The sequence below is a fragment of the Brassica oleracea genome, chromosome C7, assembly GCF_000695525.1.
Source record: "Brassica oleracea var. oleracea cultivar TO1000 chromosome C7, BOL, whole genome shotgun sequence".
NCBI classification, from domain to species: domain Eukaryota; kingdom Viridiplantae; phylum Streptophyta; class Magnoliopsida; order Brassicales; family Brassicaceae; genus Brassica; species Brassica oleracea.
The window spans coordinates 14,766,645-14,779,166 of NC_027754.1; the positions used below are offsets into that span (position 1 = coordinate 14,766,645).

At 40.9% G+C, this 12,522-nt stretch overlaps 1 pseudogene; it reads right to left on the bottom strand.

Moving 5' to 3' along the window:
• Positions 1–10,275: 10,275 nt before the first annotated feature.
• On the bottom strand, positions 10,276–12,522 carry LOC106302658 (annotated as a pseudogene).

Sequence of the window (12,522 nt, forward strand, 5' to 3'; positions counted from 1 at the left end):
AAAAAGAAAAGGAACAACAGAGTCATTCCTCGGGATCTTTGGCATGTTCCTGCGCTACGGCATCACCATCGAGAGACGGTTCAGGAAGGTTGGTGCACACGGGTTGATCCGCGTCGACGCTCTCAACACGAGCGGTCGCCTCGCTCCCACGAGCCTCAAGCTGATTCTCGGAGGGGTTATCTTGGGAACCAATCATCTCTCCACTATGCTCCTTGTCGACCTCCTCGCCGGCGTCACCCTTGTCCGATTCTCGACCCCGACCATACTCTGAATTAGAAACGGAGGAGTCGGAGATCTCAAGAACATTGCTCCCATCCTGGTTCCCAACAGATTTTACTCCCTCATCAACGGCTTGAGAGTCGAAAGCCGGATCGTCAGTCTTTGACGAATCATCTCCCACAGAACGAGAGGGAGCAGTCGAGGTTCCATGACGATTAGCAGGACTTTGGAGAACTCCAGCAGTCCTCGGATCGATCAAGCGTATGTTGGACCCATGCGGATCGAGACCCACGAAAGCTCGCGTGTCGACGAACTGAGAGTTGAGGCGAAGTGGAGAAAGGACCAAATCAGTCTCTGGGATCTCGTCGGGATCAAGCTTCAAGGCTTCCTCTTCGAACTGTTTCTCTCGGGCTGCGAACATGTCAATGGTCTCTTGAGGGATGTCGCGACCACTAGCCTTTAGAGCCTCGAGGCAGTTCTTAGTCCCGAACGCCTGACTTTGAAGCAACCGCGCCGTGTCGAAAGGTCCACAGCGAGTCCACCATTCGCGCAGATTCCCGAAATGCTTGTTGGATTTCGTAATCATCTCGGTCTCGACCCTCACCCTTTTCTTCGTAACCTCGGGAACACGCGAGTCCCTAAGGCAGTCCAGTTCTTTCTTATACTCCGCGACCTTGACTCCCATCTCTTCCATAAAATTGGCCTTCCGCAGCTCCAGAGCCTCGATAGTAGAACGAGCAACGGAAAGCTCCTCCTCAGCTGCATCAGCTCGTTCCTTCTGAGCTTTCCTTCGAGCAACCGCGTGGTCTCACTTCTCGGCCATCCTCTCGAACTCCCCTTGCCATTCCGCCTTCTTTCGGCGGAGAAGTCTACTCTTGCTCGCCACTGTCTTCTTCAGCTTCTCTGACTCAGCAAGCGCTTCTTTCAGCGCAGAGTCATATTTCTCAACAACGAAGTTCGAAACCCCGTCGCACTGCGAGACACGAAAACCAAAACACTTAAGCAACAAAATAAGTATCTAAGGGAAGAGACGAAATAGCCGAAGGAGAGTCTTACCAACAACTTCGTGCGAGCAGCATCAACATACTCATCCTGAAAGATCAGGTCAGCAACCGGCGGAAAGGGCTTTGGGCCACACTTGATCTGACTAACCAGTTCTGCGCATCTTTGTGGAGCGTAGACGAGAGGAGTTGGCCCGTCATACTCGAACGAAACATGGTCAGGAAACTCGACTCTCAGAGTCTTCCTGACGACCGGAATACCACCAGTCGACGAACCGGGGACCGATGCCCCAGGGTTCGATGGAACATCAACAGAGGGAACCTGGCGCTTGGTCGTCCCCTGCTCACCAGTTTGCTTCGACCTTTTCTTCTGAAGCGGAACCTCGGGCGAGACGTTCCGAGGTTCATCCGCTAGGGCCAAGTTAAGAGAGGGCCCGTCAGTCGGATCAGATGGAGCAGAGGAGCGAGCACCTTCTGTACCTTGATTCGTGACGTTCCCCTCCAAAGATGGTTGTTTCTTCTTCTTTCTCCTCTTCGTCGACGGCTCTGCAATCTCTGAACGATCACCTTCTTCTGGAAGAGTCTCGAGATCATCATTGACAGACGGCTCATCACGAGACCTCTTCTTGCTCTTCTTTTTAGAAGCAGCGGCAACAACACCAGGCGAGGATTCGCGATGGTCAAGACTCGCGAGGGTCGTGTCATTAGCCACTAACTCATTAGAAGGTACCGATGGCTCAGCATTTGACAAGCCAAGCTCTGCTGCCATCATAGCACTCAGATCCGGAAGGCCCCTCATCCTCCTTGCTGCGTTGATCTTCTTCTGCTCTTCCTTGGTGAACAGCGAGATCTGTCTCTTGGTCTTGTTAGCCGAGGGAAGGTAACTCGAATCCCAATCCCCTGCAAAGGATATACGGAAAGAAAAGACTCATTTACCAAGGAAAGAGTAAAAGTCCATGATGGAACAAGGAAAAGAATGGGTTTACTCTTGGAAATACGATCGATCGAACGGCGGACCCTTTCCCAAGAAATATTTTCCCAGTGCTCTTGAGCGAGTCTTGCGACAGAACGAGCGCCCGCAAGAAACTCTTCCGGATATTCGCGAGAAGCCGGATGGTCATCTGCAAAGAAAAAAGACAACGAAAATAAAAGGCAGTCAGTATACGAAGAAATGATACGAGTTAACGAAGGTGTTCTACCAAGCAAAGTGTTCTATAAGACACAGTAGTCATCGTCTGGAGGATCCTCGAAGGCAGAATCATCGCACTTAATGAAGATATAAGACCTCTGCTAATCGAGCGTATTATTAGGATGCCCCCCTATCACGTTGTAGCTTGGTCGCATTTTTATCGATAGAAGGCCATCATCCAACGAACTGACGGACGTCAACTCTTCGAAGACACGAACACTCAGCGAGACATCGATCTCGGCAGCCATAACCATCAAAGCAACCGCAATACGCCATGAACCGTTCAAAAACTGACTTATCGCTGTGTCTCGGTGCCTCACATATTCTGTGACTAATCGAGTAATTGGGAACCAAAGCTTTGTATCGTCTCGAAAATAGGATTCGTAGACGCATTGATACCCGACTGGCGGTGACCAAGGCCTTTGGCTTGCCGAGGGAATCAAGAAGGTCACCCCTAATCCATGAAGTTCCCTCAGGAGCCTCTTCACGCTGTTAGGAGTTGACTATGTCTTCCTGACGTTCTCCCAAGCCTGACCACTCACATCAGGAGAGCGCAGGAACTCGGGAGCTATCGCCGGGAGTTCCTCGAAGATCTCTCCAGGGTAGTAGCACGTCGGCATAAAGTTAACGGGAAGGACCCCATCTCTCGCACCGCCAGAACCGTCTCTCTCGCAAGCCTGCGGCTCGGCTGGGTTTCCCCTTACTTCTTGCCAGTACGAACGCGCAGACTCGGAGACTAGGATCCTTTGAGATAGATCTAGATTCCCAGTGTCCATCATCGCGTCGTGATGAACCCGTTCGAATTCTTCGAGCGGAACCTCGCTCGCGTCTCTCAAGGGACGAGGTACAGTCGCGATCTCTTTCCCTTTCTGTTTACGAGATAACCTCCCACCAGACGACATATCGCTATCTATGTTACAACAACAACCTAGAGAGAGAAGTGGAGAGGAAGAGAGAGAAAGTACCTGTATAACGCGGAGAAGAATAGAGAGAATGAGAAGCGGGCAAGTATTTATAGGGGAGAGATGGGGGGCTTCTCCGAGGCGTCATCAATTGATCTACATGGGCTTACATGGGCCTAGGTACAATATTTGGCCGCCGAAGAAATCGAAGCGTCGTTTCGACTTCCCGTAATAACCGGCTTCAACTCCGAGTCGAACCAATGGTTGGGGTAGAATCGGATCTAACCAAACCAAAAACGGTTTGGCTAAGATTTGATTAAACCGCCTGACAAAGCAAAAATACTTAACGGTGCCTCGCGATGCCTGATCTGATGATGGGGCTTCAAGACGACCCATCTGTTCTTCCAAACCATTAACCTTCTAAATTCATCAAGTTCAACAGGACGTTCATCTCGATGAACTGGGGGGACTTACTGTAGAGGGTGAATTCGACCATCCCTCAAGGCCCGAAAAACAGACGGCCCGGCCCACGTAGGACGAAACAACAGCTCGGCGTGGTGGCTCAAGGCGCGTGTCTCTCGGCGTAACATGAGAGAGCTTTTGGTCGATTCCTCGGCTAAGCGTCCCCGACTAAACGGCTCCCCGAGACAGCATGGGCTTCTCGGCCCAGCGAGTTAGAAGCCCACGAAGACGATGCAAACTAGGTCATGGGAGAGCACGAGGTTCGTTATATAAGGTGAGGGAGATGTAACGTAAAGGGGATCCGAAAATCACTGATACACACTGGGCGGCTAGATTAGGGTTTTACCTTTGTTATCTCGCCTTGTTGTATCTCTCCGGTAAAGCCTTCGAGGCTCCGGTACCTTTCTTTTCACTCATTTCCTTTCTTTGTAACCGACGAAACGTTCTTCCGACCATTAATAAGACGTCTTTGCTTAAACCCACTTCTAAAACCGAACGTTCTCTCGTTCTATACCGTTTTCCGATCAAACAATGAGGGGATTCAATTGAGTGATATATAGGATTAGTGATAATTCTGGTACAAGATATGATATTAGTACAACATTTCCAAATCAAATCAGACCGAATACTCTTTGTAAAATCTGAATAGGGGTGGACATAATCAATTCGAAAAAATAAAATGGAACCAAACCGAAAATGAGAAAATGCCTGAATGGGTCCAAGGGGTCAGGTAGTTTGGGTATCAATATACCAAACTGAACTGATACTCGAACATGTAACCATAAATATTGATACTCAAATGGGTACCCAAAAAATATCAATACTCGAACCGGTAGCGGAAATAGCTGATATCCAAATATATGTATATTTTCTAAATTCTAAACAATAATCGTTAAACTCTAAATCCAAATTTTAAGGTAAGAAGTGGTATCAAATTAACGGTATTTTAAGCATTTTTTATATATGTATGATTAAACTAGTTGTTTGATGTTATTTTAATATTTTCAAAATATTTTTGAGCATTTATAGATATTTTCAAGTATTTCCCTATATATATATATATATATTTATATTTGGTTATTTCAATATATTTCAGTATAATTTTAATGTATTTTAAAAATAAATAGGTATTTGAGTATATTTGGATATCCAAAATACTAATAATATCCAAATAGGATCCAAAAAAATTTCGGGTACATCTTCCGGAACCCGAAACAAGAAAAAAAGAGTAAATCCAAACCTTCAAGGCTAAATATCCTAATGGATCCAATCCGAAATCCGAATAACCATGCTGAGTATAACAACCAAAGAAAATTGGCCAGTCCCATAAACCAAAAACAATTATTAACAACACTAACCATAATGCTTTTTTCTCTTTTTCTCTTTTTCCAAAATCTCTACGTTTTTGTTGTTATATGGGTAGAGGACAATTATGTAACATCCTCTCAATATTATAATATTATTTTATTACTGATTTAAAAAATAATAATGTGTTATTTTGGCTATTTGAACAATTAACCCAAAAATATTCTTAAAGAAGGCCAAAATTGATAGTGGCAAACATATATTACAGATCATAAATATCTACTTTTCATTCTTTTAATATTTTTTTATTCTTTACTATTTGTTATATAAGGTGAAAATTAACGCGCTTACTCTTTACGCTTCGCAGTTCATTTCGAAATTCAAAACAAAGCTTTCCAGAGGGATACAATGCAGAAGGCGATTTAACTAGTAAGCTTTTTCAGTTTGATTTCATAATTCGTTTTGGATTTGAGATGAGTTATGTTGAGAGTTAAAAGATTTACACAATCATGTATTCGATTCTTATGCATTTTTATTTCGATCATTCAGATTAGTTGAGTTTTGTTTTTCAGTTTGATATAATCTTTGTGTTTATGAGCTCGACGGAGATGAGTTTCATGTCGACAATTGTTCTCCTCTTTATTTCATGTGTTTCAGATTATGATGAGTTTGATTTCTATTTGAGATAAATTTCATGTCAAGGATCTCTGTGTTTTTACTTTCTTCTCATCTATGTTTTAGAGTTTCGTTTAGATTAGTTAACAATTTGTGTGTGTTTCACTTTCTTTTCTTCGCTGTTTTGTGTACAAGTTTTATTCGGATCTGAGAGTAGTTTCCAGATAGAGTAGTCGACGATCTGTGTATTTTAATCTTAATTGCACTACTTTTAGTTTCATTGCCAATTTGATTTAGATTAGTTGAGGATCTTTGTGCTTTCACTCTCTATTCTCTGTATTCCACTGCTTATACGTTTGATTCCGATTTGAGATTAGTTTCATTTGTGATTTTTCAGTTTGGTATAATCTTTGAGTTCAGTTTTGATTTGAGATGAGTTTCATGTATATTAGTGGACTATAATGGTAGGATGACATTTTTTAACTACATTTGTACAACACATCCCTACTATCAACTCTCTCATGACATTTAGCCGCCAACCAATAAACAAGTATGTATTTTGTATGATTGTGAGACAAGAATATTCTTTTGTAGTCTATCATGATGTCCAATTAGTAAATAAATATTGATTCACTTTAGCTAAGTTGCTAATGAATTTTGTTAGAGTTTTGGATGCATAAACCAGAAGAAAGAACAAAGGAATGAAAGCTATTATTGGATACTTCTACTGAGAACTATTATTTATCTCCAGTGGACTACTTCAGTGTAAAGGTTACGAATGTCCGTTAAAATCTCTGATTGTTTTGCTTGCATATGGTGTGGTTGTTCTGGATTTTGCTCTCTTTGGTGGCATCTAATGTTTTCTTTTTTTGAGTGTTGAGTGAAACTCTAAACTGATCACCACTTTTATCATATTTTTTATTGAAACTGAAACTAGATGTTCGTGGTGACAGGTACTCGTATGAGTCTGTTGCAAGCGTCCCGAAAAATAACTCTATTTCAATGAGAAGTTCGTGGAAGTAAAGAAGGTGCTGATGGATACTTTCTTTGGTCCTCCTGAAACGGTGTGTACAGCCCTCTGTCCAAGGCACACTCTCTCTTATGGGAAGGGATGATACCATCTTCATATATGTCGACATTCTCTTCACTGTCTATGTGATTCTTACCATGATAGGTTCTTTTGACATGACCAGGTTCGCTGACGTAGCATCGATTCACCTTAAAATGCCAAATATACACTTTTTACCTGTAAATCTTTCAACCAAGGAAACCCCTTCAATGGTTAAGGTAAGAATCTTAGGGTGTAACTGGTAAACAAATATGGAATTTGTGGAATTTAAAATAAATGGAATTGTAGGAAAGGAATACAGCAAAAAATGGAATGAAATTCATTTCATTCGTTCATGATCAAATTTGTTATGGAATGATTCTCTTTGGCTGCAACTGGAATGCAGTTTTTTGGAATAAAAACTTCCAGAATGCTTGATTCATATGCATTCCAAAAAAAAATTCACCAGTTACAACTAAAAAATGGAATGTGTATTCCATTTCATTCCATAACATTCCAGAAAAAAAATAACTATCATTTGAAAAATCATTCCAAATCAAAAACGTTTTGGAATAAGTGGAATGCTGATTCCATTCCATTAAATTCCAGAAATTATAATTCTTATCATTCCATATATTCCTTTTAGTTGTTACCAGTTACACCCTTTGTATTTTTTCTATTTATTTTTGGAATTGATGGAATGAGTATTCTATTCCATTCATGTCAAATGGAAAAAAAAATTATGGAATTAATGGAATAGGCCCATTCCACATCATTCCATTCCAAAAATATCTACAATCCAGTTGCAGCCTTAACGTTTTTGTTACCTTTCATAATGAAACTACAAGATATGAATATGGATGGATTTGATAAATTGATTTTGCAATTTAAGGATGATGTGTACATGCCAACGAATGAACCTCATGGATCTATAGAAGCAACCCTAAGCCGTATAACCTTGAAAATGTAAGCTTTTGGACAATGCAATGACAGATTAAAGACTACTTCACATGTTCTTCAACTTCTGGCTCTTACCTTGTTTTCGAAATAAGAGGGCCACTCTTCATGAGGTGGTATGTATTGCAACTATGGTGTCTTCAAATCGTTTTTCAATTAATATCCTGTGGTTAATAACAATATATTTTGTAAGGCGGAGTCCCATGGGTGTGAAGAAGTGTTAAAAGTAGTCAGGAAATACAGACAAGCATCAGGCTAATGTATTAACTTTGAGAATCTTCATTACTCTTCGGTAAGAGGATCAACGCAAATGTTAGACAACAGATGAAAGATACACTTGGAATCCAGAATGAAGGAGGAATGGAGACATACTTAGGAATTCCATAAGATATTAGTGGATCTAAATGCAAACTCTTTGCATTTCTCAAGGACAAATTAATGCATAGAGTGAATGGATGGACAGGTAGATGGCTTTCAAAAGGTGGAAAGGAAGTTTTGACTAAATCTATCTTACTAGCTCTTCCGACATATGTTACGTCTAGCTTCCTTCCCCCACTGGAGATATGTGAGAACCTTGCAAGTGTCATTCCACAATTTTGGTGGAGCTCAAATCCACCTAAAAGAGGAATTCACTGGGAAAAATGAGAGAAGCTCTGTTTACCAAGAGAGGAGGGCGGGATTGGTTTCCGTATGATCCATGAGTTCAACCTGGCGTTATTAGCAAAACAAATATGGAGGCAATATGGATGGTAGTTCAATACCCTGATTCGCTAGTGGCCCGAGTTTTGAGGGGAAGATACTACAGATTGAGTTCGCCTTTGCGAGTAAGCTTTGTAAGCAGCCCATCCTATGTGTGGACTAGTATTTTTAACGGCACGAAAGCTACTGCTATTGGGAATCAGGCAGAAGATACATTCTGGATATAAGGTCAAGGTGTGGGAGGATCCTTGGATTCCTACAATACCAGCTAGGCCAGCTCACCCTTAGCCCCAGTTTTGCACCCGAACATGAGAGTAAGCGACCTTATTAATCAGGACCCAAAGGAATGGAATGTTGGATTATTGGAGGATTATGTTAGCCATGCTGATATACAATTCATAAGAAATTTGGCCATAAGCTAAACTCATCGCCGTGATACATTCTGTTGGAATTACACCAAAAATGGTTAGTATACAGTTAAATCTGGATATTGGTAGCACATAATTTTTAAAGACTGAGGAAGAAAAGGCGGTGCTGAAGCCAAGTATCACTAAGCTTTAGGCCTTTGCTTGGAAGATAAAAGCGCCTCAAAAGATATGTCATCTTATATGGCAATTGATAACATGTCATGTCGCGGTAACGAGGAAATTAATACGGCGTAATATGAGGTGCGATAACTGTTGCCCACGATGTGGAGAACCAGAAGAATCTGTCACACTTGCCATATTCGAATGTCCGACAGCTTTACAAGCATGGTCCCTGTCAGCGACTCCAACAAGTCTAGATATCTTTCCGGTGCCGAGTATTTACGCTAATATGGACTATCTCTTCTGGAGAAAGAACAGCATTGTCGAGCCAGAACTAGATATGTACCCTTATCCCTGGATAATCTTGTATATTTGGAAGACCCGAAATGACAAACTCTTTAGAGGGATAGACAGGGATCCATTGGAATTAGTTCGTTATGGAGAAAGTGAATATCAAGCCTGGTTTAATGAAAACAAGATGGTGCCACCAAATGCTACGTGATCACAGTGATGAGGAACCCTAAGTCTTAAGCTTGGTTAATATCTGAATGTCAGATGGGTCATGGACATCCACATCATAGTTCAGCGGGTATGGATGGGTTTGGATGGATATCTTTGGGAAGATTCAACTTATGGGGACACGAAATTACATTCAACGCGAATCTGCCTTGCATTCAGAAGTAGAAGCACTGCAATGGGCGATGGAGAATATGCTTCAACACTCGACATGCTAGAGATTTGAGACAGATTGTAAGGAGCTGATTGCTATGATTAAGGAGTCTCATGCTTGGCCAAGCTTTGCAATAGAATTGGAAAGGATAGAGACTCTGCAGTATGCTTCCCGGACTTCAAGATCACTTATATTCCACGATCGCAAAATCAGATTTCTGACTCTTTATCTAAGACTGCGAGGTTTTTCTATAGAGAGCTTTGTTTTATTGGTTGTTCTATTCCGGTCTGGTTACCCAGACCACCTTAAGTTGAGTAATAGAATATCCGTTCGTTGTAAAAAAAAAAAAAAAAAAACATACACAAATGTGTAAAGCATAATTGGTCGCTTTGACGAAAAGCCAAGTGATGGTTTGAGCTTGTTTATGGGTTTACATTGACCTACAGATATAACTAAGTCCCAATATCATTATGGATGCCTAAGATTCTTCAAACCTTAGCCACCTTATCATAAGATCCTTGTGAGAAGAAATCTTATAAATTACAATTGAGAAAAGAGCGTTTGAAAAATGAGATGAATTTTGCTTTTATTCTAATAATCAGGTCAATAGTTGTATGGTTTGTAATATTCATTCATTCATAAGATAAATAATATAATATGACAAAAATAAACTTCAAATTTTCAATACATCAACATTACTAACCAAGAAAAAAGCATTACAAATGTTTTAACTAGTGACGATTTTTTTTTAACAGGAACAACATGTAACGGGTTGGCCTTGTGCAAGGTAATACCAAAGGTTTCATCCATGTCGACGGTGTTTGGAAGCTTCCAGTCAAAGGAATAAAGAAGAGAAACGAGCATAAGGGATACCATCTTCACAGCCAAAGGCAATCCTGGACAAATTCTTCTTCCGGCCCCAAACGGTGTTAACTCATAGTCTCTACCTTTCACATCAATATCTTCCCCCAAAAACCTGTCTGGCTCGAACCGGGTCGGATTCTCCCACCCGTTCGGGTCTCGTCCTGTTGCCCATACGTTCACCAAAACCTGAGCATCTTCAGGGACAAGGTATCCAAAGACCTCTACGTCCGTTTCCGCTTTCCGTGGAAGGAGAAGAGGAACAGCTGGGTGCAAACGCAAAGTTTCTTTCACAACCGCTTGTATATATGGCAATTCTGAGATATCAGGCTCTTGAACGAACCCGTTTTGGCCTATGATACGTTGGATCTCGGACTGAGCTTTCACCATTGTTTTAGGGTTAGTAAGTAACTCTGCCATTGCCCATTCTACGGTATTAGAGCTTGTGTCTGTGCCTGCTATAAACATATCCTGATATACAATCAAATATGAGTGAGCTCGACATTTCATACCTATATAAAAACAAATTATGCATTTCCAACTTAATATATAGGTCTAATAATGTCTTTTATTTAATTATATCATCATATTTTTGACATATCCATCTATGGTTTGTTGAAATACTAAGATTAATGAAAAAAACTAAGATTAATGATTTTTTTATTTCAGACATTGATTTCATTATCCTATAAAGGCACTGATTATGTGCAATACAGTTGGACTTACCAAGAGAAGGTGTTCAATATCATTATTGTCGAGTTCGGCTTCATCCCCTACGGTGAGATCAAGAAGCGCATCCAAAAAATCTCTGTTGGAAGCATCTTTTGGATCATTCCGCAACGATTTTTCCGCAGTTTTAATATGGATGAACCCTCGAAAAACCTTAAACAACCTCTCTGTACAGAACTTCATCCTCTCGCTATTACCTTGCAGATCAAGAAACCCAAGAAGCGGGAAGAAGTTAGCAAGGTCTGGACTCCCAGCAGCTTCCATGCCTCCAATAACTGAGTCATGAAATCCATTTGAAATTTCCGAGCCGTAGCTACAGAGATCAACCGAGAATATAATGTTCGATATGATATTAAGAGTTGCATGGTGAAAGATGCACACGAGAAATGTCATCAGCTTCTTCTCTCTCGCTGCTTTCATCCATGAAGCTCATAAGCTCTTGCACCTTTTTCATCCGCAGAGCTTTAGTGGCTTCAAGACGCTGCGGCGAGAACATGTGAGTAGCCGACAGCTTTCTCAACTGTCTGAAACAAAACATAACAACAATTGATTACTGTCTTAGAGGTCTATGTTGCGTTTGATTTTTATGCTTGCATATTTATAAATTATCAACTTGACAGATAATAATAATAAATTATCATGTTAATTATTATGCTTACAAGATTTCCCGTAAAAACATATTTGAAGATGGCAGTAAAAGTAATCACTAAAAGCAAAAAAAAAAAAACATTTTATTTTCCGTGTATGCCTTTGCAAAAACAAACGCAAATATACCACAACTAATTTTTTTTACCACAACTAAAAATTATATGGTCTTTATTTTGCGTTTATAATTTGAAACTTATAAATAGTGTTTTTTTTCTTAAATGTAAAAAAGAAAGCCTAACTACTAAAAGCCACAAATACAACTATATGCATTTGATCGAAACAATCCAAATTTTTAGTAGCATAACTCTTGAGAAAATAAATAAATTCCCATAGAAAAAGATTAGATAGTCGACTATACCTCCAACGGGCCGTTGACGGATGAATCCATGCCACAGAAACGTTTTGGTGATTAATGGACCGTATCGAGTTAGGAGAGTTACGGCCAGACAAGGTTCGATCGTGTGTTTTTAGAACCTCTCTTGCAGCTTCTGGTGAAGTTACGATAACTGTGTTTAAACGTGCAAACTTTAGATGCATGATTGGTCCATATGTTCTTGAGAGGTCCGTGAATGAACGGTGTGGGATTTTACCGACTTGGTGAATGTTACCTATGAGCGGTAACCGTGGAGGTCCAGGAGGAAGCATGGTGGATCGGGTAGAGCTCTGTCGGAATCTTACGGTGGTAAACAT